We start from the raw sequence: 26,450 nt of genomic DNA on the forward strand, positions 1-26,450 counted from the left end.
TAGAAAAAGGAGACTCAGAAGCCAAGGGTGAGCCGGGCGGTGGTGGCGCACGCCTTTAATCCCAGCACTTGGGAGGCAGAGGCAGGCGGATCTCTGTGAGTTCGAGGCCAGCCTGGTCTATAAGAGCTAGTCCCAGGACAGGCTCCAAAACCAGAGAGAAACCCTGTCTCAAAGAAAAAAAAAAGAAGTGCAAGGGTGGGTCTGGAGAGACGGCTCAGCAGGTATGAGCACTGGCTGCTCTTCTAAAGGATGGGTCTGGAGAGATGGCTCAGCAGGTATGAGCCCTGGCTGCTCTTCTAGAGGATGGGTCTGGAGAGACAGCTCAGCAGGTATGAGCACTGGCTGCTCTTCTAAAGGATGGGTCTGGAGAGATGGCTCAGCAGGTATGAGCCCTGGCTGCTCTTCTAGAGGATGGGTCTGGAGAGACAGCTCAGCAGGTATGAGCACTGGCTGCTCTTCTAGAGGATGGGTCTGGAGAGGCGGCTCAGCAGGTAAGAGCACTCGCTGCTCTTCTAGAGGTGGGTCTGGAGAGACGGCTCAGCAGGTACGAGCACTGGCTGCTCTTCTAAAGGACCAGGGTTCAATTCCCAGCACCCACATGGCAGCTCACAACTGTCTATAATTCCATAATTCCCATTCCAAGGGATGACACCTTCACATAGACTTACATGCAGGCAAAACATCAATGTACATAAAATAAAATAAAAAGTTCAAGGCTATACTCAGCAACACAGTGAGTTAAAGGCTAGGCTAAGGTATATGGAAACCTGCCTCAAAAAAAAAAACAAAAAACAAAAAAACTAAAACCCAGTACTTGCCAGATGGCTCAGCTGATTAAAAAAAGTTTGCCACAAGCCTGAGGTTTGAGTTCGATCCTCAGCAGACAAAAACCAACTTCCACAGTTGTCTTTTGTCTTCACATATGCACTCCACACACAAATAAATGTTAATTTAAAAAAAATTAAAGAATGTCACTGTTGAAAAAAACAAAACAAGCTAAAAAGGGCAGCAGCAACAAGTCCAAATTTATATCAAAGGAGCACAGTAACCAATGGAAAGAGTTCAAAATAGCCAAAGCTGGAACAACTTACTGTTGATAGCTATTACCCCTTCTTATCTATGGGTCTCTTATCTTTTATTATATACATTTCCTGTGCCAACTCTCTAACTAGTCATTTCTCCAAGCAGTCTTAGTTGCTGTTCTATTGCTACAAGGAGACACAATGACCAAAGCAACTAATAAAAGCAAGCATTTAATTGGGCGTTTACAATTTCAGGTTAGTCCATGATCATCATAGCAGGGAGCATAGAGGAAAGTAAGCATATGGCTAGAGCAGTAGCTGAGAACCTATAATCTGACCCATAGGCAGGAGCAGAAGGAGATTAAGACTGGGTCTAGAGTGAGCTTTTGAAATCTTAAAGGCCCAACCAGTAATACACATCCTGAAACAAGGTCACCCTTCTAATCCTCCCTAAATAGTCTACCAACTGGGAACTAAATATTCAAATATGAAAATGAAGCTATGGGGACCAGTCTCATTCAAAACACCACACAAACCTTTTTCTTTCTATTGAAGATAAAAGATCTAGGCAATAGCTGGGTAGTGGTGGCACATAACTTTAATATCAGCACTCAGGAGGCAGAGGCAGGTGGATCTCTGAGTTCAAGACCAGCCTGGTCTACAGAGTGAGTTCCAGGGCAGCCAGAGCTATACAGAGAAACCCTGTCTTTAAAAAACAAAAACAGGCAGGCAGTGGTGGCGCACGCCTTTAATCCCAGCACCGGGAGGGCAGAGGCAGGAAGATCTCTGTGAGTTGGAGCCCAGCCTGGTCTACAGAGCTAGTTCCAGGAGAGCTAGGGCTGTTACACAGAGAAATGCTGTCTTGAAAAATAAAAAAGACACACAAAAAAAATCAGGAAACAAAGAAGATCTACACACTAGGTGTGCTACATGAATGTCTTCTGTAACTTTCTCAACTAATAGTATGGATGTGAGAGAGCGTGTGCATGATATAAACAAAACATTCTTTTATATATATATTAAAACAAGAGTATGGTTTGTGGGGTTGGGTTTTGTCTTTTTTGTTGTTGTTGGTTTTTTTTGGGGGGGGTTGGTTTTTTTGTGAGACAGGGCTTCCCTGCGTACCAGCCTTGGCTGTCCTGGAACTCACTCTGTAAAACCAGGCTGATCTCAAACTCAGAGATCTGCCTGCCTCTGCCTCCTGAGTGCTGGGATTAAAGTCAAGCTCCACCACCACCTGGCAAGAAAGACTATGTATCTTATTAATGTTTCTAAGTAAAATAATCTGTATTTATATATTAAGCTAAATTTGGGTTCATACTCAAATCCTCCTTTCCTTGCTTACCTACAAATTTTCATTCAAAGCTGGGCATGGGGGCACACACCTTTAATCATGGCACCCAGAAGGCAGGGGCAGGTGAATCCCAGAGTTCAAGGCCAGCCTCCTTTACAGACTAAGTTCTAGCACATCCAGGGCTACACAGGGAAACCCTGTCTTGGGGTGGGGAGATAAGGGAAAAGATTCCCATTCAACAATAAGACACCTGTCTCCAATCACCCATTTAGTTAACTGTCCACCTGTAGTATGCATGTACATCAGTATCAGAACTGTTAACCTGTAGTCATATGGAATATGACTTTATCAATTATGAGTGACCCAGAACAACCTGCAAGATGGGTCAATGGGTAAAGGCACCTGCTGCCACGCCTGACAGCTTTAGTTCAATCGCAAGGATCCAGATATTGACATAGAGAACCAATGCTTAGAGTTGTCCTCTGACGCCCACAATACGCTGTGGCACACATGTGAACAAACCAAAAATAAACCAAAATGTAGTAAAATGTTTGAGTATAGGTTTATATACACTTAGTTGTTTCGTATTTCATTCCTTTTTAAGGTTATTTAGATGAGCACATTTCTCCCCTCCTTTAAGAAAATGTGTGTGCACACGAGTGTGTGAATGAAGAGGCCAGAGTGCCTTCCTCTATCACTCTCCATCTTTTATCTTTTGTATGTGTGAGTTTGGGCATGCTGTGTGAGTGTGGGTATCTGTGTAACATGGGTATGTGGAGATCAGTTTTTTTATGGGTTTATGGATCAAAGTTGGATTGACAAGAGCTTCTATGCAATGAGCCACTTTAATGGCCCTTCCATCTATTTTATAGACAAAGTTTTCACTGAACCTGAAACTTGCCAATTTAGTAGCCTGGTAGGTCAGCAAGCCTCTAGAATCAAACTGCCTCCACCTCCAGCACCTGCACTCAAGAGCACAGCTCTAGACCCAACTTTTTGCTTTTCGAGACAGGGCTTCTTTGTGTAGCCTTGGCTGTCCTGGAGCTAGCTCTGTAGACCAGGCTGGCCTTGAACTCACAGAGATCTTCCTGCCTCTGCCTCCTAAGTGTGTATGCCTTTTTTGGCTTACATTTTCTTAAGTGCTGGAGACCCAAGCTTAGGTCCTCATGACTGCACAGCAAGTACTTTCCCCACTGAGTCAGCTTTCCAGCCTGCTCCTCTCCTGTCAGTAAGACAATTCCATATATTTATTATACAGCTAGAGTCTCATCAATCTGCAGTCCTTTATGGGGGCCTTTGATGGCCTAAATTGATTTTTTACTTTATTTGCACACATTCATTCACTGGTCACAGTGGCTCATGCTTGTCACCTCAGCATTCTGGAGGCATAGGTATACAACTAGACTGACTAACTTACATTAGCAACAGACTATTAGTATTCCTTGAGTATAGCAGTGCTCAACAAACTGCTGCTGAGAAAAGCAGAAGATACTCATAGGCAGACAGTAAATACTGGGTGAATGGAATACAGTTTCACAAACCATTAGATACAAAATATCAATAAGTAGTTAATTGACCAGATCTGAAATAGGATTGGATCATAAATCTCTGGCTTTAGCCGGACGGTGATGGCGCACACCTTTAATCCCAGCACTCGGGAGGCAGGGGCAGGTGGATCTCTGTGAGTTAGAGGCCAGCCTGGTCTACAGAGCGAAGTTCCAGGACAAGCTCCAAAGCTAGAAAAACCCTGTCTCAAAAAACCAAAACAAAACAAATCTCTGGCTTTATAATCCCTAAGACTGTATCAGGCCTATTTTTAAGCCTAAGCAACTTTCTCCTCTAGCAAATTTAAAGGACTATCAGCTTCTTAAATTTTATGGAATCTATTTCATGTGTGTGTGTACATGCTCCTGTGCTCACGGCAAGAGTATGAAGGCCAAGGGGCAACTTTCAAAGCAGGTTCTCTCCTTCCACCTGAACTCATGTCCTGAAATGCTCTGTAGACCAGGCTGGCCTCAAACTCACAAAGCTCCATTGGCCTCTGCCTCCCAAGAGCTGGGATTAAAGGTGTGTGCCTTAAATTTTATTTATTGTGTGTGCACACATCTACACGTAGTTGTGAAAGTAGAACTTTTGGGAGTAGGTTCTCTCCTTCTACTGCAGACTAGAGCTAGAACTCAAGCTAACAGACTTGCACGGCGAGCACTTTGACCTCCTGAGCCATCTCATGGGGCTCTACTTCTCTTTTCATACTCTTCTTGGGAATTCCTTTTTTCTCCCAGACGGGGTTTCTCATGTAACAGGTCCTGGCTGTCCTGGAACCCACTTTGTAGACCAGATTAGCCTCAAACTCACAGAGATCCACCTGCCTCCCCAGTGGTGGGATTAAAAGCGTGTGCCACCACTGCCCGGCAGGAAATTACTTTTATTGGCCTTTTTGGCAACCTATCTGTACATTCTTAGGGATAAACTGATCACTGTGCTTATACTTTTATTTTAATCCTACAGATGTTTATTATCTATTTTCTGTTTCCACACATAGACTTCCAAGATTTATCAACATTTTATTCTTATTCTACTCGGTAACTACTGAGCAGAAGAGCTATCACATGCAAAACTGGAGGTACTTCACTTGTTCTTTTAAAGGAAATAATATTATCTGGGAAAGAAATAAAAAAAAAAATAAAGCGGGCAGTGGTGGCACAGGACTTCAATCCCAGCACTAGGAAGAGGCAGGTAGATGTCTACGAGTTCAAAGCCAACTTGGTCTATGGAGCTAGTTCCAGGGCAGCCAATGTTACACAAAGAAACCCTGTCTCACCGGGTAGTAATGGCAGATGGCTTTAATTCCAGCACTCTCAGGAGGGAAGGCAGAAGCAGAGGTTCTCTGATTCTGAGACTAGCCTGGTCTACAGAGATAATTCCAGAACAGTCAAGGCTGTTATACAGCGAAATCCCGTTGAGGAAAGGGGGAGGCATTCTAGATCTAAATATCTCAGAAAATCCCATGCTGTATCAGTTGTTCCCTCTTCCTACATAAGCAATAGCTCTCTTCTAGAGCACAACTGACCGGCACAGCCATTGGCGTACTTTATTTTCTACATGAAGACAAAATAACTAATGTTCACTCATGTGCTCAGCACTGAACACATGATTTGTTTCAGAAGTAGAAATTTAATTCCCATTTTACAGATTAGAAGCTCAAATGTTCATAATGGCTGGCCTTTGGTGATATACATTTGCAATCTCAGTTTATAATCCCAAGTAGCATTCATGAGGGAAATGTGCAATGCTCAGATTGCAAATACGCACAGGCTACAACATGAGGCTTGGTCACACATATACAAAGTCGTTAAATAACTTGCTCAGTAAATGAGAACATACTGAAGTCTTTCTCTATTTCATTTTGCTGCAAGGTTGGTTTTGTTCCTATGTTTGTTTTTTGTTTGTTTTGTTTTTGAGACAATGTTTCTTACTTATCCTGCCTGGCCCCAAACTTGCTATATAGACCAGGCTGCCTCTGCCTCCCCAGTCCTGGAATAAGGATCATCATCTTATCCAGCAGGTTTTGTTGTTATTGAGTTTCGGCTTTGTGTGGTTTGCTTGTTTGTTTGTTTGTTTTCGAAGCGTAGAAATTTCTTTCAATTTTTACAGTGATAAAACATCAATCTATCCCAGAGTTCTCATTCAGCTGCCTTTTAACCAGTAAGGCACACATCCACTGCTGCCACAGAAGCCCTTTCAGGATGAATTTTGTGTAAAACTTGCACAATGAATTTAATCAAGATGATTCTTGATACCGTCATTTAAAAGATCTCCACACTCTGAACCCAAGCCAAGCTATCAAAATGAAAATACGCAACTGGCTGTAAAAATGATGGCCTGGAACAGAAGAGCCTCCTACTACCTCCCAAGTACTGAAATTAATATTGCTGTGTTAAGATTTATATTTACATGTATGTTGGTGCCTGCATATGTGTCTGTGCATCACATGCCTGACTGGTGGCCGTGGAGGCCAGAAGAGGCTGTCAGATCCCCTGGAACTAGAGTTCTGAGACAGCTATGAGCTGTCGTGTGGGTACAGGGATCTGAACCAGAGACCTCTACAAGGTTTCAGTGTGCAACCCTGACTGGCCTTGAATTCATTTTGTAGTCCAAGTCAGCCTCCAACTCTACGCAACCCCCGCCCAACCCACCTACTTCAGCTTACCAGGAGCTGGAATTACAAGTACTTATTGCTGTACCCAGCTGTCAAACCCAAGTCTTCCAGTGAAAAAACTTTTACTTATTTTGGGGCATGCTGGCCCTGAACTCACCATGACCTTGAACTTTTAGTTCACCTGCTGCCTCCCAAGTGAAGAGATTACAGGTGTGTACCACCACACCCAGTTTATATGTTGCTGTGGATTGAATCCAGAACTTTATGGATGCTAGATAAGCACTCTACCACCTAGATACAACACCAGGCCCTAGCTATACTACACTATCAAGTTCTCAGTAGAGGATGACCTTCAATTCCTGTTCCTCCCGCTCCACCTGCCAAGAGCTGGGATTATAGCTGTGTGCCACCACAGCCAGTTTATGGAAATGTATTTATAAAGAAACCAAAAGTTTTCAGTGAGTTCTTACTGCTTTTTTTTGTTTGTTTTGAGGGTGGTGGCACACGTTGGTAATCCTACCTCTTCAGAGGTGGTGGCAGGAGGACCAAGAATTCAAGGTTAGTCTCCAGGGCCAGCCTGGCCTACAAGTAAATTGACTTCAAACAAACAAAAATGCTCTTTAAATATTTCTGGGAATGAAAGAGAACATTGCCACTTACTGGCTAACTGATTTTACTGAGTTTTATTTTGGCATCTGTAAAACAGAGATTAAAAACCAACCAAGTCTAAAGATTGAGATAAAGCATTGATCATGTTAACTAGCTCATATAGTCATTCATTTACTTCTCTCTCTCTCTTTTTTTTTGAGACAGGGTTTCTCTGTGTAGCCCCGGCTATACTGGGACTGGCTCTGCAGACTAAGTTGGCCTCAAACTCAGACATCTACCTGCCTCTGCCTCCCAAGTGCTTGGATGATAGGGATGTGCCACCACACCCAGTTCATTTACTTAATTTTAGAGACAGGGTTGGAAATAACTCAATCTGGCTACCTTACAGCAAGTAGTACCATGCCCAGAACAGTGATTGCTGAAGATCAAACCCAGGGTTTTGTGCACCCTTCCAAACTACATACATTCCCAGCACTAACTGGTCAACAGGTTTTGAATAGTAATGCCTAAGTTCTTCTCATCTGAATCCTAGCAGCAAAATCCTGAGACTTACTAGCCAACTTTAAATCTTGCCTTCGGAGCTGGGCAGTGGTGGCGCACGCCTTTGATCCCAGCACTCAAGAGGCGGAGGCAGGTGGATCTCTGTGAGTACAAGGCCTGATATACAAGAACTAGTTCCAGGACAGGCACCAAAGCTACAGAGAAACCTTGTGTGTGGGGGCGGGGGGGACGACAATTTTCTTCAGGATAAAAGATGGCTCAGTGGGTATAAGTGCTTACTGAACTCCCTATGTAGCTCAGGCTGACTTCAAGTTAATTCTCAGGACTGGAGAGATTGTTCAGCAGTTAAGAGAACTGACTGCTCTTCCAGAGGACCCAGATTCAATTCCCAGCACCCACACGGCAGCCCACAACTGTTTGTAACTCTAGTTCCAGGGGATCTGACACCTTCACACAGATATACATGCAGGCAAAACACCAATGCACATTAAATAAGAATAAATAAATCATTTAAAAAGTTTTTTATTTTCTTGGCTTCAGGCTCAGATAGATAGATAGATAGATAGATAGATAGATAGATAGATAGATAGATAGATAGATAGATAGATAGATAGATAGATAGATAGATTGTAAGCATGTATTATTTTGTCATTATTATGACAACTATTGTGGCAGGGGGTGGTGCATCAGATCAAGTCGAAGCATGCACTCTACTACTGAGGTACAGCCCAGTCACAGAATTCTTTCTAGTTATATTCCATTCCCTATTTAAAAAAAAAAATGTTCAAAAAGTAGTCTGAGAACAGGCAAGATGGTTAAATGGATGAAGACACTTGTCTCCAAACTGGATGACCTGAGTTTGATCTCTGGAACTCACATTGGCAGTGAGGATGACCTTCACAAGTTGTGCAAATTGTTCCATGACTTCCATACGTGTGATGTGGCATGTGCACACAAACACACTAAATCAAAGTTATACACACACACACACACAAAACTTGGTTTGAATTCTTCAAGATGTAGAATAGTAGTTCTCGATCTGTGATTTGGGATCATCAAAGACCATTGGAAAATACATATACTCATATTATGATTCATAATAGTAGTGAAACTGCAGTTATGAAGAAGCAATGAAAATAGTTTTACGGTTGGGGTCACCCATGAAAGGGTGGCAGTATTACGAAGGCTGAAAACCACCGATGTAGAAGAAGGAGCACAGTAAACTAAAACAATGGAATTCAATCTCTTAAAAACAAATTTATTTTAGAATATAGACAGAAGCCAGCCATGGTGGCTCACTCCTGGGACTGCTAAAAATTTGAGGCTGCCACAGTCCACACAACAAGGCTAGGCTAGCTTGCAATAGTATGAGACCATGTTTCACCCTCCACAAAAAAAAAAAGAAAAACGAAATCTAAAAGATATGTAGATTTTACTAGGTACATACAGGTATCACATAATGACAAAGAAACATTCTGGGAAGTGAGACCTTAAGCTATTTCTGCTGTCACGTGTAAACACAGGCTTATTTGCACACAATGGTATAAACTACTACACTCCTGAGCTATGTGGCAAAGGCATGGTCCTATATGCAGTTCCAAAATACTCATGATTGCACAGTGAGTATTCAGTATCCTGGGGGCTGGTTCCAGCGCTCTCCCACACCAAACATAACCCATTCACATTTTCATATACTTTAAGCCACCGTAGTAGGGTATGTATAACCGTAACATATAAGTAGGAGGTGAACAGCTGTTTAGGGAAGGGTAACAAGGGAAAAATTCTGCTTGTGCTCAGGACAGCATGACTACCACAGACTCAACTACACAGCACAGAAGCAGATCAAGGTGAACAAGCTGAGATGACAGTGAGAGACAACAGGGTCTGTGAGGGAGGGTGAGGCAGCCCCAACACCGTGTACCTACACACTACATCATCCTGGATTCATCACAGCGCTGGGTCCAAAGCAAGTTCAAGTTCTGCTTTTTAAGGTGCTAGCCTAAGGTTGTTAAATACAATGATGCAGAAGCCAGTGCCAAGAGAAGCCAACTTAACAATCTCAAATTGTTGTTTTATAGGAAAATGGAGCTTGTGAAATTTCCAGCATAAAACAAAACCAGATAGTCCAAGCCTTTATCAGTAGGCAGAGGCAAGAAGATTGTGAGTTCAAGACTACCCTGGGCTACACAGTGAGACCGACTCAAATAAACAACCCGAACACAAAGTTGAGAGGGCTCAGCAGGTTACGGAGCTTAAAGCTCTTGCACAGGACCAAGGTTTGGTTCCCTGCACCCATATGTGGCTCACAACCACCTGTAACTCCAGTTCCAAAGGATCTGATGCTTTCTTCTAATTGACCTCCATGGGCTCCTGCACACACATGGGTATACACATACACTCAGGCTCACACACATATACATATAAAAAAAGATTAACAGCAATAAAAAAGCAGCAAAATTTACATGCTATACCATATATGAACCTTGAAAATATTACATGAAAGCAGCTAATAAAAAGTGGGTACATACATTAGCATCCCTTTATATAAAATAGGCAAATCTGCTGGGCATAGTGTTGCATGCCTTCACTAACCCCAGCACACAGGAGGCTTAGGCAGACCGGTATCTGTGAGTTGCAGGGCAGCCAGAGCTATATAGTAAGACCCTGTCTCAAAAAGGAAAAAAAAAAGTCTAAGACAGAAACAGATTGTTGTGCTGTGGAAAGAGGAAACAAGGAGTGATACTTAAGAGGCTCCTAGGCCTTTCTTTTGAAGCACCCGATTAAAGGGCGGTGATAGTTACATACACTGCATATATTGCAAATATCTCAACTGTGTCTAATTAACCTAACCTGCGATCATATCTCAAGAAGATTATTATGGGAGGGGTATGGAAGTTGTACAACCTAAGTCCCGTGGAGGCTGAGGCAGGAAGATCTCAAGATCCAAGCCACACGGATCAAAAACAAAAACAAACATAAGAAAAAAAAAGGACAGACAAGACCGGAAGGAAGGGAAGCGGGAGGAACCAGCATCAGTCCCACAACGAAAATTAGGAACGTAAATCAAGGAGTTACTACCTGAAAAAACTAGGCTCATCACCAGCGACGTTTTAGAGTTCAACCTCCAAATTCCTTCCCCTATTCCTAACATGCACAAAAACATAAATCAAAGAATCCTGAGCACAGTTGGCTCTTCACTAAAATAGTTAAATGCCTTCTTCGGTTCTATCCAACTTCTAAACTGTAGGGGGCTTCCATCCTCCGTGATTACGGAAGTAGTACTTTTCATCAGCAAGCTCAGGAAGGAATTGTCAAAATAAGATGACACTTGCTTAGCCGCACATCCAAAGCCTCCAAAGTCAAGAGGGGATGTCACAGACACATTTCTTAAGTCTGTGCACGTGTTAGCCTGTCCCTACCTAACACGAGCCAGCAACTTGCACCATTCACCCGTATCGCGGCTCGTTCCCCACAAACTGATACTCATACTATCAAGCCCACAGATCTCATTCGTTTAAATTGACAGGTAGAGCCCTCACCCGGTTCACAGGCCGGCCCAACAAGCCTCCGCCCTGCCCCTCCCCACCTCCAAACCCACACACGTGTTAGCCCGACACCGCCCCACCGGGTCCCACGTGCACCTGGTCTAACACTCCCCACGTGTGGGTGCTCCACGGGCTTCCTCGAGTAGCTGAGGTCACCCATGACCCCAGGGCTCCAGAGGTACGAGAAAAAAGCCGAGGCCCCAGGTCCCTGAGGTCCCAACCCTATGGGGAGTGTCCACACCCATCCTCTCTACTAACCCCAACAAATCCAAGGGCCGGGGGCGACGGCCCCTTTAAGACGCGGCCCAGTCGTCGCCCGCAGAGAGGGGCGCATAGGGGCCTACACTACACCCCCTCCGTTCACCCGCCCACGTCTACTCAAACCTCACCTCGGGCCGAGGGGCCCCGCCGCCGCGGCGGCGGCGGAGGGGGGGCGGGGTGCGGGCGGGGTCCGGAGGGGGGGGGTCGCCCCGCCGACTGTGGAGCTGCGGTTCGCTCTCTGAGGCCGAGGGACGGTGACTGCGTTGGACGGGAACGCTCCTAGCTCGCTCCCTCGGCGGCTCCTGGGACCCCAAGATGGCGGCGGCGCTGAGGCGGCTGCGGGCGCTGGGCCGGCGGCGGCGGCGGCCACTTTCACTCACTGAGAGGAGCGGAGCAGGGACACGGGGAGCCATGGCGGGGGGGAGGAGAGGCGCCATAGCCAGGCCAGAACAATCGAGCAGCTACTCGGCCGGCTTACCCCCGCCCCGCCCACGCTCACTGCTAGTCGCCAGCCCGTGTCCACCCACAGTGCCGCTACGGTCGGCCTCGTGCAGCTTGAACCCCGCCGCTGCCGCCTGACGCCCCTCGCGGACCGAAGTTCTGGGGGAGACCCTCATCTATACTATCTGAGTGCAGATTGGTCGGGGCTGGGACTGGCGAAGATTGCCGAAAGGCGACGGGGAGGAGGAGGATGTCATCGCTGGAGTGAGCAAGCACATCTCGCGGGAGCAAATGTCGCGAGAGCTCAGCGGCCCTGCAACCGCCGAAGAAAGGTTACTTTTCCCGGAAGTAACGTCAATGGAGCCCGCCCAAGATCCTGGGAATAATTTTGTTCTTGCGGGCAGCCGCCGGGAGGGGCTACCTGAGGTTCCTCGGGAAGTTTTCTCCAGGTAGTGGGCGGACTTGGAAATCAGCTTGGGCGTGTCCTTGTGGTTGCCAAGAGGTTGTTGGCCTTGGGGACGTCGCCGGGTCGCCTTCCTGACGGCAGTGCCCACCTTGGGCGCAGGGGCGCTTGAACCTTCCATGCCCTTTCCATTTCCCTAGTGGGGTGAGTCGCCACCACACGAGCGGCCGCAGAGTTTTTGCGGGGAGGGTGTGTGTTTCGTTGTTATTTTCTCTGGGTTTGTTTTCAGACAGTCTCGCTCTGTCGCCCAGGCTGGCATCAGGCTCCCGAGCGCTGAAATTACAGTGTGCACCACCATGCCCAGCTCTCTTCCCATCTGTATTTGATAGACACCCGGTTTGGAGACGTATAAAGAATTGTTGGACTCCACCCTTTGGTTTTGTGCTAGAATAAGTTACTGAATTAGTACTATTTTTACTGTGCATTGAGCGACTCCAATTCAGCCCAGGGAGCATCCTTTGGGACTGAACTCTTTATAAAATGAAAGACTAGAAAAAGGAAGAAATTTGCCTTTTTTTAAGACAGGGTTTCTCTGTGTAGCCCTGGCTGTCCTGGAAGACAGGACAGGTCTGTAGAGCAGGCTGGCTTTGAACATATAAAGAACCTCCTGCCTCTGCCTTCCAACTGCTGGGATGTTTCTTGACCTCAGTTTGCCTTAAATTCAGGAGAACATTTTCCGTGAACGAGACATTAAATTATACAGTGTAACAGTAACAGTTATTTTGTAAGAGGGTCCAGCGAGACAGTGAAGTGGATAAAAGCACTTGGCGCCAATTTTGACAACTTGAGCTCGACTCCTGAACTCACGTGGAGCCAGCTGACTCCTCCTTATTGGTTTTTGAGCTCCACATACATGCTGTAGCACGAGCTTGTGCTGTGCACACACACACACAAATGAAACTTTTAAAAATTACAAGAATGATTCTGTAAAAATCAAGGCGAGTAGAAAGGGAGCCTATATATCATCTTTGAAAAACAGAAGACAAGTGGAAAGAAAACCTCCAAGAAGCCTTGTTCTGCAAGAAATAGCCTGCTCAGTACAGATGCAAAAAATCATGTTTCTAGAGGCAAAAAAGCCTGATCTTGCCCTGCTTGGAACCAAATGTGAATTAATGGCAAATGCTGACAATCCGCCAGTGGCTCCCCCGCCACGAGCTCAGCTGCAGGGAGAATAGATGAGGAAAACTGGAAAGAATGGTCTCTCCCAGCTGTCACGGTGCCGCCAATGTGTGCGTGTGTATAGATATATCTACATATATATATTCTACTTCTGATCAATTTAATTGTAACAGGAATACCCATGTCAAGATAATTCATCCCACATTAAAAATGTTTGCCTCCATGTCAGCTGCCTAGCACCTCTTTTGGGCTAATATTCAGGCACTCCTGAACATTGTGATAATAGCTGAAGCCCAAGGACTCATCTAGTATGTCAGCTGAATCATTCTAGACCAGAGGCAAATGAATCTGTACCCACAGTGCATATACTGTATGAGACCTGGGCTTTTTCTAATTCAGTTTGATTTGGTCTGATTTGGATTATTGCACTGGCGAAGAGTCTTATCAGGCTGGAAAAACTGTACAATGGCTGCCTGTGGATTGGCCTTTGAAAAGTACAGAAGATACCTATTCATAAAACTTAAGGGAGGGGTGAGGTATTGCTGAATTGCCGAGTCTTGATAAAGCATTGGAGGTTAATCAAAAGCCTCTGAATGATTCTTTGTATAAAATTGGGAGTATTGCCAAGCAGCGGTGACACATCTTTAATCCCAGCACTCGGGAGACAGAGGCAAGCAGATCTCGGTGAGTTTGAGGCCAGCCTGATGTACAGAGTGAGTTCCAGGACAGGCCCCAAAGCTACACAGAGAACCCCTGTCTTGAAAAACCAAAAAATGAATGAATGAATGAATGAATGAATGAATGAATAAATAAATAAATAAATAAAATAAAAATTGGAGTATTATCTGTCTGACCTACTGGTGCTGTCTAGATGCCGAACTTGAGAGTCTTTCCCCACCCAAAAAAAAAAAAAGATAAACACCAGTTTTAACAGCCAAAGTGTTCCTAATGATAAACTGAAAACTACAAAAGGTGGGTGGTGTTCTAAGAATGTGTTTATGGGCTGGAGAGATGGCGCATCTAAGTAAAAGAGCACTCTTAAAGAAGACCTGGATTGGGTTCACATCACCTACAGGGTGGCTCACAGTCATCTATAACTCCAGTTCCAGGGTATTTTGGACCTCTGAGGGACTAGACATGTATAATACACATAGATGCATGCAAAAAGTCGTACACACAAAATGGAGGATGATCAAGATAGATCTGTCTGTTCACTCCATGTGATTCAAGCATCCATGTACATACAATACACTATACAAACAAAAACAAAGTCAAGCTGAAGAATCTAAAAGAACTGGAAAACGTTAACTCTGCTATTCAAACCACCCAATTAGAAGGAGGAATTTCTGATGAAAAATGAAGAAATCCAACCGTTCTCTTAGATGTCATTTGCCCTCTATTGGGCTGCAAAGATGACTCGGTGGTCAAGAACACTTGCTGCTTTTGTAAGCAGACTGGAATTCAACTCCCAGAACCAGTATCAGACAACTCAAAACCACTTGTTACTCCAGCTCCAGGGTATCTAACCCCCTCTTACACAGCAAATGATGCAATTAGGTGTGGTGGTGCATGCATTTAATTCTAGCACTCAGGAGGCCAAAGGCTCTCTGAGTTTTAGATCAGTTCGGGCTATATAGTGAGATGCTGAGTTCAAAAAAATGTTGCTGGGTGTGGTGTCACACACCTTTATCCCACCACTCAGGAAGGCAGAGGCAAGTGAACCTCGGAGTTTGAAGCCAGCCTGATCTATAGAGCAAGTTCCAGGACAGCCAAGGCTGCAACAGAGAAACCCTGTCTCAAAAAGGAAAAAAAAAAGGGTTAGATATTTTAAATGGTCTCCCGTGTCCCCACAGGAGCTATGGTACAAATTAAGTTAATATGGGATAGTTAATTCTGTCATAAACACCCATCTCCTAATTTTAAGAAATGAGGTGTTTCCATGGGAAAAAACACTTGGCATGCAAGCCTGACAACCTAAGATCAGTCCCCAGAATGGGCGATAGAAGAAGAGAACAGACTTCTGAAAGTTGTCTTCTGACTTCCACATGTGTGCTGTGACGTGCATGCATATACAGTCATACATGTAAGTAATACTATATGACTATGAGGGGGCTAGGAGAGACCTTAACCTAGCTTCCGGTAGTGTCTGGGATGCCACCTTGCTGAAAGCTTCAGTCATAACTTTCGATATATGCCTGAATGCCCAGTTCCTCTACTTGACTTGCTCACAAAAATAATTTAGGTAACTTTTCACCAGGCTGAGTAGGGGTAGCAATGTGACCTGAACTTGCCTTTACCCTGCAGAAGTTACTGCTATACAAAACTCTAGTCTATAAGGGGCGGGGGGGGGGCAAGGAGACAACTTGGACCAGGTAAGAGAGGCCATAAAGCAGATGGAAGCCACGAAATACCTAAACTACCTTGATTGTTTAAGTAATCCTAAAGGAAGGCCATGAAATACATAGCCTCACAATACCCTTCAGAGGAATGTAGTCACTCTTGGTGGTCTTTTAAGTGTAAAAGAAGTCATAAGACCAAGCCATTTTTCATATAACATCCCCATCTTCCTAGTGCAAATGCTGAATTATGAAAAAAGGTTTGTGTCAGGAATATAGGTCAAATAGTGAAGGATTCTTGTTCATTTCCCCCCAGACCTTACATTCTCTTAAACACCCTTTTGGAAGACTTCTATTGGTATATTATGCTAAAGGACGCTTTTTTTTCCCTCCGTTTTTCAAGACAAGATTTCTCTGTGTAACAGTCCTAGGGTGAATGCCAACGGTACATTTTAAGTTTTAATTACTGTGCCTAAGAGATCCATGAAAGAAAAAAATGCCTCTGATCTGCAAGCCCCTTGCCCAAGAACAGATAGTTCCTGAAATGGTGAAGGCTATGTTTATGGAAGAAAACAAGTCACAGGTTTTCACTCCTCTAAACAAGTTTGCACCAGATATGCTTGATCACATGTGGGTGGGAGGTTCCCAGGCAGGAAATATGTCAGGATGTAAGCTTGCCCCTAATTGGACCTAATGAGAAATACTTAAGTTGCTGCAAACCCTGAGTTGGCCATTTTTCTGTGAAACCAAAGATGTAGCTGTCCAGAGAATCCATCAACTTGGCCACTATTTAATTAAAGCTTGCTTCACATTTGGCTTTAAATTGTGGTAATGGCCTTATTCTGAATTGGTAACTTTTTCTGGAGGCCCCAGTGAGATTCAGACCACCCACACAGATTCTGAAGCTGAACCTTGACTCCAGAACTCCAAGGCTGAGGCCACTACAGGAGGCATATGCCTTCAGACGTTCCCAGGCTCCAGAGCTGCCTTCATTTCACAGACTGTTGGAGTGAACTACATGCTGAGAAATGAAGGAAGCAAACACAGAGGCCTCCAAGTGAGTCATAGTCAGGTTCTGTTTGTGGGATCCCTGTCTGGAACGTGGAGAGGTTCAACGTGAACCCATTATTTTCCTGTCTAAGGCATGTAGGGAGATGTCACCCGCCCACCTGGTTCTGCCTGAAGTTTTGTCTGTTTCTCATGAAAGTTGTTTCTGCTCACTGTTGGAAAGTGTTGTCTGTCCGTGTCTGTAAGTTTGTTACAATATTTTTACTTTCTGCCAGCCACCAGGCACCACACGGTCACACCTGATTTTATGAATGGGGCTCAGAATTTATCTCTGAGTTCTCTGGTCACTGGATTTGGGTTAGCAGGAGGTAAGATGTCTTTTTGGTGTGAACATTAAAATCGTTTTCTGCTGTTCTATTTTCTAAGAAACCTAGCTCTAGAGTTGGGTTATGGCTCTCCCTTCTCTAGACCCAGGCACGCTTATTTAAGTTTCCTTTATGTCCTCTGTCAGTCTGAGCCACCTGACTTTGTGACAGGGAGAAGAAAGCAAAGCAGAACAGTCAAAAAATTAGACTTGGTTTATGTGAACATTCTGTACTTGAAGATTTATAAGTTTATTTTGTTGGATATGGTTGAAGTTTATAAAACCTGTAAAAAATGTTAACCAAAATCTACTAGCACTGACAGTTGATAGTTAAAATCTATGCATAAGTATTCTTAAAGGAACTATGTGGCAATGTTCCATTTTGGGATATAAGTAACATGGTTTGCCATCATGAAAGTGACAGAATTGGTACTATAGGTTATTTATATTTGCTTAGGGGATATTAACTCACACAAAATAAAATTTAATTAAGGGAACTGTGTCCAAAATACCCCATAGATAAATAGCGCACTAGCCAGGCCTGTTGCAGAGATTTAGGTGCTAAAATGAATGCTAATGTCTATCCAGCAAGACTGACTCAGTTGGGCTCCACTCCTATAACAAAGAGAGACTGCCATTACTTTATAGTTGGCCATTAGGCTCATCCCCATAGCACAGAGGAGAATTCTAAAGGACACTCAAAGGTGGCAGCACAGAGTCACAAAAACAATCAAGTCCTCGTCTGCCCTTATTAACAAAGGCGTAATCCTGCCACGTGGGAAAAATGAACCTGAGTAACAACTATTAAAAAAGAATAATATTGGTGTATTTAAGAAATAATTTAGTCAGGTATGGTGGAAAAACAAGAGAGAGAAAAAGAGAAAATCTCCAGTATTAAAGCTCTCATCTGTCCATGTGGACAGACTTGCAGTTTCCTGTCTCTGTTTAAACTGTTCAAAGTGAAATTGGGCATGGTGGTACACACACTTCTTAATGGTGCCACTCCCTATGAGCTTATGGGGGCCAATTACATTCAAACCACCACAATTGGGAGAGGCCAGATTCTAGGAAACAAACTTAAAAATAGCGACTCCGTGTTGCAGAATATTTGTTCACACTATGACACTCTGAGACTGTTAATAAAGTTAACCTTGAATCAGGACAGAGTCAGCAACTAACTGACCAGACTTAGCCATGGAGAAGCCATCTAGACACAGCTGGTGTCAGAAATACAGACTGGAAGAGGGTAAAGATCCACATAGCAGAACAAAGATTAATAGAAACAGGTTAATTTAAGTTATAAGAGCTAGTTGGGATCAAGCCTAAGCTAAGGCCAACCTTTCATTATTAAATAATAAGTCTCTGTGTCATTATTGGGAGCTGGCACCCCAAATAAAGCCTGAAAAGAAAGTCAAACAACAACTCAGATCTTACAGTAAATAGGAACTTATTTATGCCGGGCAGTGGTGACACATGCCTTCAATCCCAGCACAGAGGCAGAGGCAGGCAGATCTCTGTAAGTTTGAAGCCAGTCTGGCTAATAGAGTAAGTTCCAGTACAGCTAAACAGCCAAGGCTACACAGAGAAACCCTCTCTCAAAAAAAAAAGAAAGGTGGTGGTGGCGCACGCCTTTAATCCCAGCACTCGGGAGGCAGAGGCAGGCGGATCTCTGTGAGTTCGAGACCAGCCTGGTCTACAAGAGCTAGTTCCAGGACAGGCTCCAAAACCACAGAGAAACTCTGTCTCGAAAAACCAAAAAAAAATAAAAAAGAAAGAAAGAAAGAAAGAAAGAAAGAAAGAAAGGCAAAAGGAAAGAAAGAAAGTAACTTATTTTTAACAATATAGCATAATGACATCTGCTTTCAAAATGGAGTCAGGCAGGTTCCTAATTCCCCCTTTGACTTATGTTTCCCTGGCAAGTCTTTGATAGGGGATGTCTTAATAATATTATCAAGCATCAGTGATTCTAAAATTGTTTATCTGATGGGTGGGCATAGGGTCCAATTATGTTAACTAACAGAAATAGTATTAGAAGGCCAATGAAGGAGGAAAGCCATCTTAGCCATATTGCCAGTCAAAATTTGAGAGGTTTTGTCTATTTGTCTATTTTTTATGTAGGTCATGAATTTGGTTGTCAATAGTATGAGAGAAATCAGAGATTAAAACAGCACATTCCAGTAAATTGCTGACACCCAAGAGTATGTTTAAATAACAGGAATTCTTTAGTAGCTCTATTTTGTAGAACAGTTGTTCCCAATTCATTTTGTTTGTGCTTTAACAAATGAAGCTTGCCTGAAGATCAGAGTAGAGAGCTAACCACACTAGTTAGCCATATTGGCTAGGCAGTGGTGACTCACACCTTTAATCCCAGCACGAGGGAGGTGGAGACAGGAAGAATATGGCAGGGCAGAGAAAGGAATATAAGGCAGGAGGAAATAGGAGCTTAGGCAGCGCTCAGTCTGAGGATTTCACAGAGGTAAGAACTAATATGTAGCTGCTCTGCTTCTCTGATCTTTCAGCACTAACCCTTATATCTGACTCCAGTTGTTTTTTATGATTATTTATTTATTTATTATGTATACAACATTCTGCCTCCATGTATGCCTGCACGCCAGAGGAGGGTGCCAGAACTCATTACAGATGGTTGTGAGCCACCATGTGGTTGCTGGAAATCAAACTCAGGACCTCTGGAAGAGCAGCCAGTGCTCTTAACCACTGAGCCATCTCTCCAGCCCTCCAGTTGTTTTTTTTTGTTGTTGTTGTTATTTTTTGTTTTTTAGTTGAATACTATTTAATCATTTTTTAAATTTTTTATTTTATTTTTTATATTTTATTGATAAAAAAAAATTCTGCCTCCTCCTAGCCTATGAAGACCAATTAGGTTTGTGTGACATCTTCTCCCATTTCTTGATTTATTTCTTTTATATTTTTGCTATAATACTAGTAGTTTTTGAAATTAGAAAGACTACTTCAAAAACCTTTCTTTATAGTCCAACAAGTCCTGGGTCAAGTAGCAGAAAGGCTGCCATAGCACCCTACAGTGAGATCTAACAGATGTAAGGCATCTTCACAATTCTCAGGAAGAGCTCTTGTAATTCTACTAACAAATTATAAAGATTTGCTGAGTAAAGTGGTGTAGCATATCTAACATAAACCCTTATGTCCTGCTGGGGGTACGGAATGAGTATTAGTTACCCAGGAAAAAAGTACACCTTAAGGACAATTGTTTACCAAAGGGGAGGGTATGATGAGAAATGTAATTACAATAAGAACGGACATCAATGCAATCAAAACATAGACAGGGAGGAAAAGGACATTATCAATGGGAACATATACCACAGCTTTTAGAACAATAGTGGGGACATATTCCAGTTTTTTCTTCCATTATCCTTGTCTAATTTTCATAAGAAACCCCTATTCCATACAAATGTCTTTTTAAGAGCTGAGGAATAGAGGGATCTCCTCTGACACAGAAGGAGTTTTCTCGTTGGCTTTTTGGTGCTGCATGGACCTAGAAGTTATGTTCCACATTATTAATTACAGACAAGATTACTCTGGGTATGTTAAGTTCAGGTGAAGTGATTAATGAAATTTCCCTTCCCCTTCTCATTTTAGCACACCTGTCATTTCCATTATCAGAACCTTTTAAAGAATATTTGATTATTCTGAAGTTTGTGTTATTATGAAGGGATTGGGTCAGTTAGATTTGTTCATCCCAATACCCACCATCCATCTGGCTAAAGACTATTTGTTTCACTTCTTTTTTTCCAATCTATGGGTCCTGATGGATAAAGGCAATTTTTTGCATGGCAAAACAATATCAGAACGTTTCCTATGAAAGGAGGTTTCTGGTTCTTCCAGTTGTAGAGATCTGTGGTGGAGAAAGGTGTAGGGGCGTGAGGACTGAAGGAGGTACTCCCTAGAACTCAAATTGGAGGAGGAGTTGAGAGGGCCATATGGGACTTCCTGGTGGGTGTGGGGAGGGGGAAAAATGGGGAGGTAGGGAACAGCCTTATAGGGAGAAGATAGGTGGAGACAAAGAAGAACTAGATAGTGGGGTAGGGGTAGGGGCAGATAGGGGTAGAGTGAGGCCATGGTGGTGGGGGACTGGAGCAGCTAGGAAGGAAGAAGGGGGTAAAGATGGTTCTACAGAGGGAAGTGGTCCTCCTCCTGTGAGTCCTACAGAACAGATTTCATAGGGGCCTGTGACTTCAGGCTCTGGAAGGGTCAACCACCAGAGCTTGGTCACCTTAACCATTGAGGACCATACAGACTTTCCTCCAGGGAGATGAGTTAAAAATTGCTTCAGCTCAAAACAAGATGTATCCAATCTGATATGGGTGGTCAGGCTTACTGAGGGAGACATTCACCACCGCCAAGGCTATCTGAGAATCAAGAGAACTCTGGGAGGGTCAGGCAACCCCAAATGTGGGCCATTCAGTTTTACAGAATGTTTGGAGGTAACTCTTGGTGACAGGATAATCATAATCCTCCTTAACTATCAGAGGTTAAGTTTATCAAAATTCTTTAGAACACAGGTTGGAGGGCTGTTGCGCTTGCTAGTCTTATTACCCATACTGCCCATCAGTTCAGCCACCAAGTCTAAGATAAGGCAATTAGCATAGAAGGTACAAAAGACAGAATAGAAAAAGTAAAAATGAAGCCAAAGACAAGGCATACAAAGCAAGACAAAGACGACATAAAACCAGACCTTAGGTGAGCAGTGCAATACCTCGCTTTTTGCTCTGGATGGGAGAATATTGAGCCTTCTCCACATCCCAAATCAGGATCTCATAAAACAGAACCAGACTACGACTCACCGGGAGGCCTCTGTAGAAGCTTGCTGCATTTCTCAGCATGGCAGTTCACTTAGATAGCCCTGAACCAAAGGCAACCTCAGAATTGGATGGAACCTTGGAATGTCTCAAGGCACATGCCTCCTGAGTCAGCCTGGAGTTCTAGAGCCAAGGTCTGGGTTTAGAATTTGGGTGGGTGGTCTGAATCTCGCAGGGGCTCCAGAAAATGCTAAACCCACCAATCAAGAATAAGACTACTGCCATGGTTTAACAATCGAGAATAAGACCACTACTATAGTTTAAGCCAAATTTGAAGCAAGCTTGATTTTTATTGGGGTACACCTAAGAGCTGGCCAGTGACTGCCTCCTAAATTGGCTTAAAGAGAGTAGCAGTGAATCCATTTATTGGTCCCTTTTAAGGAGTAGAAGTAGTTGCCAAGTAGGTTTCAAGAAGAGACACAATGGGGCAATAAGAAAATGCAAAAAAAGAAAAAGAAAAATCTCAGAAAGCATCATGTGATTAGCAAGGATTCAGGGAGGGCAAACAAAAACAGACCAAGGTCATGAGTTGTGGAAGGTCAGGTTCCGGGAAACAGACTTAAAAACAGCAACTCAGCTCTAAACAGCAACTAGAAAGTTAATTTTAACAATACAACATAATGTCTCCTGGTTTCAAAATGGAGTCAGGCAGGTTCCTCAGCCACCACTCCCTGTAACTTCAGCTAGCCTTTAAGGACACCACAGGGCATATACTTATATACATGTAAATAAAAATAAATAAAAAATATTTTTTAAAATATTTATTTATTTATTTATTATGTGTACAGCATTCCTGCCATGTGTGCCCGCAGGCCAGAAGGGGGCGCCGGGTCTCATCATAGATGGTTGTGAGCCACCATGTGGTTGCTGGGAATTGAACTCAGGACCTCTGGAAGAGCAGTCAGTGCTCTTAACCGCTGAGCCATCCCTCCAGCCCTAAAAAATATTTTTTAAAAGGCAAAAGACAACTCTGACTTGCCTCATAAGGGGGGATGTGCACATAATTGTACTTAGCTACATATTTATCATTTTCTTAAAACTAGCCTTAATGGTTTCTGTTTACATTTACATTGTTGCTTGAACCTGTGTATACATAGATAACTCTAAGGGTGATCTATACCCTGCCTAAAACAAGACATTTAATTAATGGTATTTTCCGAAACTGGTTGCTTCATTGATGTGGGATTCCCCTCTGTATGCTGTGAATATCATTGGTTACTAAAGGAACTGCTTTGGGCCTATAGCAGAGCTATAGGGGAACAGAGTTAGGTGGGGAAAACTAAACTAAATGCTGGGAGAAAAAAAGGCAGACTGCCAGAGACAGCACAGGATGGAACGTTACCTGGTAAGCCACAGCCACGTAGCGATACACAGATTAATAGAAATGGGTTAAATGAATGTTTAAGAGCTAGTCAATAAGAAACTAAAACTAATAGGCCAAGCAGTGATTTAATTAATACAGTTTCTGTGTGATTATTTAGGGTCTGAGCTGCAGGTGGCTGGGAAACAAACTAGTGGCCCTCCCACAACACTTCATCACCATACCTACCTCTTGGCTTTCCCTCTGTTTCTGGCAGAATATCTGATAAGCTGGGGAAGCTTTGAAGAACCCATGAATGTCTGTGACTGAATAGCTGCAGAAGATGGAGAAGTTGCCTATTAGGCTCTCGAGGCAGCCTCTGTGAACCTATCAGCCCTAACACACTAAACATTAGCGCTATGATCTGCTGGCCTGGTCTGTCATTTGGGTACCTGTCCCTTTAAGAGGCAAGCCCTGGCCACTCCCACCTCACCTACTGCTGAGGGATGTAGATATCCCACCTCCTCCAGCCTGTGCTTTCTTTTCATCTTTCTCCTGAAGAGGTAATTTCTGTGCTCTCTCGCGCTCTCTCTCTCCCCCCACCCTCCTCTATCTCTCTTTCTCTGCCTCTCTCTCTTCTTCCCCCCTTCTCCCCTTTCCCCTTTTCCTTTCCCTCCATAACCCACTAAATAAACTCTATACCTAAACTCTCTCTGCAAGATGTATCTGTCTGTCTCTCACCCACCATGGTCTCTCACCCGCTACGGTCTCCCACCTGCCAAGGTGACCTGCGAAGGCCTTAGGGGACTTGCTGAGGCCTCTGGTCATCCACCACCTTGTGGGACCGGCCTTCCCCCTAAAAGAATAACACTGGTTCCGTGACTCGGATTTGAACCGAGATTGCACTGTGCTCTCTGAGCCTTGCACTCGTTTTTGTGGTCAGAGCCCCTCAGATCTGCTCCCTTTTTGCCCTAGTGCCTCCTGCATGGCTGTCCTTTCTCAAGTTCTCCCTTAGCTCTGCATGTACTAAGTGGTGCATTCATTTTTGGGGTCAGGGCCCCTTGGATATTTTTTCTATCTCATTGCCTCCCATATCTAGAAACATGAGCAGACCACTCGGAGTGCTCCTAACGCTGTTCGGATTTTTTGGTTGTAGATTGGTGCTGCCAGGAGCAGACATGTCTCATTGTCATGAAAAGTCCTAAGTTATTAAAATATTTTAAATGCCATATTCTGCAGTCTTTGAAAAATACGAAGACTGTCTATCTAACTGGAATACATCTCTATATATCTAGAAAATCTAACTAACATGACTACAAACTTGACTATTATTAATGATTATCCATTAACAACCTATATTTCCTAATTATACATTACATTTTAAAAATGAACTACACAATCACAATACCTTAATAAAGATCAAGAAATACATGTACATATAACAAAATTGACCTTAAAATCCACACCAATGCAAATTACTCATACCTTTATCATTTCCCCCTTTAAATGTAAAAGAACATTTATAAACAGTATTTTGGGAACATGGGCACAGTTTTTTCTCTCCAAACTGCTTCCTGCTGAATGGGGGTACTGTTAATCAGATCATTTAGGGTGTAACCTGTGTGCCAGGTTTATCTCAGTTGGCAGTTGAGCGAAGCAATTTTCTGAAGATGTTCATAGCAACCCTTCAGGAGAGCTTGGTCCATCATACCATATCGGAATAGAAGAAATGAACAGGGTCTTGTCCTCTGTGAAAACAAAAGAAGACCCTCTCCAAAGCATCATATCCTTAGACCCAAATTCTGAAATCATACCCTCATAATATCCGTTCTGGTTACACTTGGCAGCCCATATAATGAAATGTCTCTCTGTACTTAGCTCCTTCACAGTCAAAAATTTTAAAGAAAACACAATGTACATAATCCAGACTCTCTGTGAATTTTCCATTTTTACGTGGCTTATTTTTCTTTATTTCTTTTAATCTCTTAACTATCTGTACTCTGTCTCTTTAAAGACTTTACCTTTTTTTTCAAAACCATTAACTTTATCTCTAGATTCTTTTTCTTCTCTCTCCCAAGCCTACGTACATTCATCCAACAGTGTGACTCATTTAGTGGTCTGAATCTGTCCTATTGTGAATCTGCAATTTTTTACTATCCAGGAGCACTTTTGATTTGCGCCTTTAAATCACTAGGCACTTAAGAATCTAAGCTGTGACATTCCTAGGTCAAAAACAGGTACTGCCTGCTGGCCCCACCCAGTCCAACATGGCGGAGCCGCTCGTGGGAATTGGAACCCTATCTCGAGTAAGGCAGAGCACGAGATGGGTTGAATGTATAGGGCTAGAGGGACAAATAGAAAAATTAAAGCCATATGTAGCCAATATCGCAATGAATTTATGGGGTCGTGACCTATTACAACAATGGAATACTGAAATTAACATTCCTGCTACTTCTAGAGCCTATATTTCTGAGAATAATATTAAAAGATATTACAAACAGAGAAAACCGGCCATTTGGGCTGTACAAGAACAAGCAATTGATGTCCCTTCAGAGATACCAACAGCCTTACCTTTAAAATGGTTGACTGAGAAACCAATATGGACAAAGCAATGGCCTTTAGCTGAGGAAAAGTTACAGGCTTTAGAACAGCTGGTACAAGAACAATTAGATGCTGGACTTATAGAAGAATCTACCAGCCCTTGGAATTCTCCCGTATTTGTGGTTAAGAAAAAATCAGGTAAATGGGGAATGGTGACAGATCTCAGGGCCATCAACAAGGTTATTCAATCTATGGGCCCTCTGCAATCTGGAATTCCTTTGCCCTCTTTATTACCAAAAGGATGGCCTCTCATAGTTATTGATTTAAAGGATTGTTTTTTCACTATACCTTTGCAAAAAGAAGATAGAGAAAAACTTGCCTTCACAGTGCCTACTTATTACAATTCTCAACCTTCGAGGAGGTAACACTGGACCGGCCTCCCCCAGGGTATGTTAAATAGCCCCTCCCTGTGCCAATATTTTGTGAACCAACCATTGCAAATAATATGCCAGAAATTTCCCAAATCTATAGTATACCATTACACGGACGACATTTTGTTATCCGATTCAAACATGGATACCTTGAACAGACTGTTTGAAGAAATAAAGATACTTTTACCTAAATGGGGATTGCAAATCGCTCCTGAAAAGAT

The 26,450-nt window shown here is 43.3% G+C and overlaps 1 protein-coding gene across 1 annotated transcript in view; it reads right to left on the minus strand.

Annotated features, from left to right (window-relative positions):
• Positions 1 to 11,657, minus strand: part of Ino80 (INO80 complex ATPase subunit) — a 104,612-nt gene extending 92,955 nt beyond the window's left edge. The window contains exon 1 of the mRNA XM_075961821.1: positions 11,520 to 11,657. The gene's annotated coding sequence lies outside the window, so the exon portion shown is untranslated. The remainder of the gene's footprint in view (positions 1 to 11,519) is intronic.
• Positions 11,658 to 26,450: the final 14,793 nt, after the last annotated feature.

The sequence above is a fragment of the Microtus pennsylvanicus genome, chromosome 2 (assembly GCF_037038515.1).
Source record: "Microtus pennsylvanicus isolate mMicPen1 chromosome 2, mMicPen1.hap1, whole genome shotgun sequence".
Classification (NCBI taxonomy): domain Eukaryota; kingdom Metazoa; phylum Chordata; class Mammalia; order Rodentia; family Cricetidae; genus Microtus; species Microtus pennsylvanicus.